Source organism: Pinus tabuliformis, chromosome 6, assembly GCF_031772625.1.
Source record: "Pinus tabuliformis cultivar Carrire ecotype Pingquan chromosome 6, CPIR1, whole genome shotgun sequence".
Lineage (NCBI taxonomy): Eukaryota > Viridiplantae > Streptophyta > Pinopsida > Pinales > Pinaceae > Pinus > Pinus tabuliformis.
In genome coordinates this window covers 844,368,853-844,375,232 of record NC_142292.1, presented here as the reverse complement: position 1 = coordinate 844,375,232, position 6,380 = coordinate 844,368,853, and positions in this window count along the sequence as shown.

The following is a 6,380-nucleotide window of genomic DNA, read 5'->3' as shown; positions in this document are numbered from 1 at the left end:
ACTATCAGTCCATCATTTCACTCACCTCGTAATCATCTCCCACTTCGTTCCTTCGTAACTTAACCATTTTTGGCATTATCTCCTTTTTCTTCTAATTTGACTGCTACCACATGTGGATTGGTCTAAATGTTTCTCCTCGTCGACTGGCCAGAGGTGGCCAAGTTAACTGGCCACCTTTTCTTATAAAACCAACTCTTACATAATCCTACATTTTTTATCATATCGTGCTAATGAGAGAGCATGAGTAAGATGACATACCTATGGGTAAGATGCCTTGATGATGATGCTTGTTGGAGAATGATGTCCCTGTGTTGTGTATTTTCTGCATATGTTTTTATTATTGGCCTCTTTTGATGCTTGTTTCCTTGGATGTGCAGGTACTGGAGAGTGATGCTAATGATCTTGCTACTACTGTTGAGCTCTGGAAGAGATTCCTTAACCTTGTAATCTTTATGCTGAAGATGGCTGCAACCCTATGAAATTTCCTTTGTGGGATAGGCTACTACAAGATTTCCTACAGGAAACCTACATGATGTCCTGTAGCTGCCTCTCCCCTAAAATTTCATACTTTTTTTCACTTATGGAGCATGAGGATTGTTGACATGAGTAGAGAAGGGTTCCTGTGAATGGTAGGTGAGAGGTATAGCCCTCAGGTATTGTCTCTCTGTCCTCTGTTCTCACCCTCTTCTATTTGTTTTTTCTTCTTTGAAAACTATATATTTTTTGAATTGACTTATTTGATGGATGCAGGGGTAATATGGTGTTGAAAGGCATGGGGATGATGTGGTGGAGTGAATATTTTATTTTTTGACACAAGCTTGTCATTCCCTTGCTCTAGGGTCACTTATATTGGGATTTCAAAGCCACTGTAATTCCTACAGGAAAATCTTGTAGGTTTTCAGGGAATCCTGTAGAAAACACAGAGCCTGTGTAAACTGAGTTGGAGGAGTTCATAAATGGAAGGATTGATGGAATAATGAAGAATATGAGATGGAGGAATGAAAATATGGATTGTGTAGGTCCTTTTGTTCCTCTCAAATTGCATTGACCCTCCTCCTGCTGACCTGTAAAGAACATTTTCAAACTTTTTTCTTATTTTTTAATATTTTTTTTTGAAAACAACTAGTCTGCCTCCAAGGAGGTTTTCATCCTAGCTACTTGCTTTGGGTGCCTCACAAGAGGTTTTCACCCAGAGATATTTTTATTTTTTCTTTTTTCAACACCATTGGGCCGCCTCAAGAGGTTTTCAACCCAACAGTGGGACTCAGGTGCCTCTTGGAGGTTTTCACCTGAGTCTCTTTATTTTTTCTTCTTTTTTTTTTTCTCATTTTTTGTTCTTTTTTTTCTTTTTTTTCAGGGGCTTAATGGGGTAGAAGTCGAGACTTGCTCCACCAACATCACTGTCTTGCTGATGCCATTGATGAATTCTTTCTTTGACAAGGGCTTCTTGTAGACCTTCAATCTATACCCATTGACAAGTAAAGGGATAGCCTCTGCATCAATGGTTCTTATCTGTACTGAACCATTATCATGACATTTTTCTATGACATAAGGCCCTAACCATCTAGTCCTTAATTTTCCTTTAAAATCCTTGTATCTGGAATCATACAACAAAGCCAAATCACCTTCTTGAAACTGTTTTTCCTTTATGTTCTTGTCATGCCAAATATTCCTTTGAACTTGAGTCACCTTTGTGTGTAGGAGGGCCTGTATCGCAATTTCATCTAACCCATTTAGCTTTGTGCCTTGGTGAGATCTAGATCCAGTTGTGCTGCCATTCTTAAGGTGTTGTATTCAAATTCAATTGACAACAGGGCTTTCTTCCCATAGACCAGCTCATAAGGAGTGAATCTAGTGGTGGTCTTCCAGGTGGTATTGTAGGCCCAAGTGGCCTCAACTAATCTATCTGCCCAATCCTTTTTGCTGCTGCTAATCACTTTGGTCAGAATGCCTTCCAGTGCTCTGTTGGTTACCTCCACTTTCCCATTAGCTTGTGGGTGGTAAGGAGTGGATGTTCTATTCTTGATATTGTGCTAGCTCAAAAATTTTTCAATCATGTGAGATGTAAATTGACTACCTTGATCAATGACTAGTTCTCTAGGGTACCCAAACTTATAAAATACATTTTCCCTTAAGAACTCAACCACTTTCTCTTCTGTTGCTTCTTTGATGGCCTTGGCTTCAGCCCACTTGGTTAAATAGTCAGTGCACACAATGATGTACTACTTTTTCCTGGATGGAGGGTCAATGGGTCCAATGAAATCCATGCCCCACTTGTCAAATGGCTCGAAAGTCACTTGAGGTTGTAGAGGAATTTCATCCCTTTGGGTAGGTTTCCCCATCCTTTGGCATTGATCACACTGACTAGTATACCTCCTCACATCTTGGTGAAGAGTGGGCCAGTAATAACCAGCTTGTAGCACCTTGAATGTTGTCCTTTTGGCTGCAAAGTGACCTCCATAAGGCCCATCATGACAGGTCAGAAGGATGTCAAAGACTTCCTCCTCCCTGACACATCTTCTCAGAATTTGATCCGAGCCTAGTTTGAAGTGGTTGTCCTCAATCCAAGTGAATGGGGTGCTCTTCCTCACAATCTTGGAAAAATTTGGTGGAAACTGTGCAGACACCAAGAATTTTTCTATGTCAGCAAACCATGGAGAGAGAACTGAAATGGCGAATAAGTGTTCATCTGGTAACTGATCATCAACAATTCCTTCCTCCCCTGAAGGAAAAGTCAATTTGGATAAAAAATCTGCAACAACATTCTCTTTACCAGGCTTATCAATAGTAGTTAAATCAAACTGTTGCAATAAAAGTAACCATCTAATAATCCAGGCATTTAAATCAGGTTTATTCATCAAGTATTTAATTGCAGCATGGTCAATATGTACAAATGTTTGGTAACCTGTAATGTAATTCCTGAATTTGTTCAATGAATGCACAATAGATAGGAGCTCATTTTCAGTCACTGTGTAGTTTAGTTCGACTTTTGACAAATTCTTACTGATGAAGTAAATGGCATAAGGTAGCTTGTCATATATCTGGCCTAGGGCTACTCCTATGGATTTGTGAGAGGCATCAACATGTATATGGAAAGGAAGAGCCCAATTTGGGCCTCAGAGAATAGGTGCAGTATTCAACTTGTCCTTTAGGGTGTTTAAGGCCTTTTGACAGATTTCTGACCATAAAAATTCAGAGTCTTTATCCAATAACCCAAATAAAGGAGAAGATAACTTGCTAAAGTCTTTTATAAATCTCCTATAGTATCCAACTAAGCCTAGAAAACTTCTGACATCCCTCTGTTTTTGCGGAGGTGGGACCCTTTGGATGATGGTTATCTTATTTGGGTCCACCTGCAGTCCTTTCTGGGATATTGCATGACCTAGAACAGTCCCTGCAGTCATCAAGAACTCACATTTTTCGGGGCTAAGGAACAAGTTCATTTCAATACATTTGTTCAGCACCTTACCCAAGTTGGAGAGAGCCTCCTGGAAATCACAACCACAGGGTGTAAAATCATCCAGATAAATTTCCACTGCATCATGGTTTAGCTCGGAAAAGATACTCAAGATTGTCCTTTGGAACGTGGCAGGGGCATTGCATAGGCCAAAAGGAAGGACCCTATAAAAGAAGGTACCCCAAGGGCAGGTGAAGGTGGTTTTATCCTGGTCCTCTGAGCTAATCTGTATTTGATTGTACCCACTAAACCCATCTAAGAAAGAGAAAAACTTTTTCCCTGCCAGACCATCCAACACTTGGTTAATGAAAGGTAGAGGGAAATGGTCCTTCTTTATTTCTTTATTTAACTCTTTGTATTCAACAAAAATCCTCTACTTCCCATTTTTCTTTGGAACCAACACCAAAGGAGAGACCCACTCACTATCCGAGATAGGGTAAATGAATCCCGCATCCAGCAGCTTTTGCAGTTCTTCTTTGACTATATCCTTGAGAGTTGGATTCATTCTCCTTTGGGGTTGTCCTTCTTTGATATAAATGTGGTGTGTACACACCGAGGGGTGCACTCCTTTCATTTCCTTGTAACTCCAAGTAAAGGCATCCAGATGTTCCCTTAGCATGTTGCACAACTTTTCTTCTTGGTGTACAGAAAGAAAGGGGTTGATTTTAAAGTTCTCTCAGGGCTGAATTCTATGGTTTTGACACGAGTAGGGTTTGAATTAGCTAAGCATAGGTCAATCTGATGTTTTCTCTTGTTTTCCTTTACTACTTCCTCTAAGGACAAGGTGTTGGGAGTTAGATTTTGGATTATGTGTTCAATCAAATCATCTTCATTCGGTTATCCTCTTCCCATGGAAGTTTCTAGGGTATAGAGTTGGGCTAAGTAGACTTCATCTTCTTCCTCCTCTTCTAGCCATAAAGGTAAATCATGTTCTAAAGATGGCTAAGTAGGAGGGTACAAGACCAACTGCTTGGACATATGCCCATTTTTTAAAGTCATATTTCCAGCCTTGCAACTGATGTAGGCATCGGTAGTGGCTAACAAAGGCCTCCCAAGTATGAGAGGATAACCATTAAGCTTGGCCTTATGCTGGAGAACTAGGAAGTCTGTAGGGTACTATGGAGACCATCACATCCTCAACAATCCCCTCAGGGGCTACTGTGGAACGGTTTGCAAGCTGCAAGACTGTTGTGGTATTTCTTAATGAACCCTAGAGATTTAGCTTGAGCATGGTGTCCTTAGCCATTACATTAATGGAAGCCCCAAGATAAATCAAAGTGTGTGGGATAATGGTGCCATTGATGGGCACATTTACTATAGGTCTTCTAGGGTCTAAATACTTTAGCGAAATTACCTGCCCCAACATTAAGCTGGACAGCTGTCCAATGAAATTAATGGTAGGGGCGTCTCTTTCTCGCCTCCCTGGACGTTTGAAACACTTCTATTTAATCAATTTTTTGTAGATAGGTACATCCTTAATGGCTTGGAGAAGTGGAATTTTGACACATAGATTTTCAATTCACCTAGAAGTTCATTCTCTTTTGGGGTAGGCTGGACTGGATGAGTTAATATTTCAGGAAAGGGTGGTGGATTCACTCTAGGCATACTTTCCTTTCCTTCCTTCCCACTCTCCCTAGTTGGAGATGGAGGTTGGTTGTCCGAGAGTACTCTCCCAGACTTTAGGTTGATTTCCTAAATTTACCCAACATAACTAGGGTAGGATGTCTCTCCACTGTATACTTGTTGTGCCTGTCTATTGTTCGGTTTCGGATTTGGTTGGGCATGCATATGAGGTTGTTTAGGTGGAGTAGGGTGTAAAATCTGTGGTTGAGTAGGAGGTGAAGGCAATACAGCTGGAGCATTGTTCCATGGGGGCATCCACCCCTGGGGTGTTGCATTCTATTGAGGCTGTGGAGGAGTATATGGCCGAAATTTTCCTAAGTTATCACTATTCCTACTGTTATCACTTAGGTTTACCCAAAAGTTGTAAGAAAGGGAAGGATGCTGAGGTAACCACAGACCAATCTTTTAGATATAGAATCTAGCCAATCTGTATCTAGAGAGGGCTCTCTCTTTATGATTTAGCTTTATTTTTAAAGGTATTAGGCTAGTTATGAAGTTCAAGGGTTTTGTTTGAGTTTGGGTGGTGAGATTCGATAGAATAGAGAGGTAAAACTGAGTAGTTCAGTCCATTGGGCTAATGGAGTCAAAGAAGATGGCTTTCTGGAATTGGTTTCTTAACAGAGGATGGCTTCATAGGGTAAGGTAGTCAAACAGGGGACAAATAGAGACTTGAAATAGATGGAATGGGCTCAAATTGGGTGAAGGGTAGTTAAGAATCCTTCAACCTATTTAAAGAGGGAAAATGGATGATTACTGGTAAGGAGCAGTTAAGTATTCTTTAGCAAATAATCAGCATGAAAGAATCAGGAAACAGGAGCAATTAAGATTTCACTGCTTATTCTAATTCTGAAGAAAACACAGAGAACAATAAAGACTGAAAACAAAGTGCAATCAAGCATATTCTGAAATTAACCTTTTCTTTATCATTCAGATTATGAAACATAGATGATATAATAAACAAGAAAACTGTAAAACACAGGATATAGAGGACTTATTGGTCCAGAGGTTGATTCAAGAAATCTGTGACAAGTCCTCTGCTTCAATTCTTCATCCAGTAGGCCAAACAACAGTTGATTCCAACAGCTCTTTATTCCAGAATTTCAATATTACAGCAGAGTCTAGGAATCCACACACCACCCCTCAATACTCTAATGGAGGGGGTATTTATACAACAAAATATGTACAACAAATATCTCATAACAACGGTGAGATAATATCTAGGTTTTAACTAATAAGAGTTTAGAAAAATAGAAACAGCTAGTCTCTATGATAGAAAAAGGGTAAACTGGTGTTGTGCTGG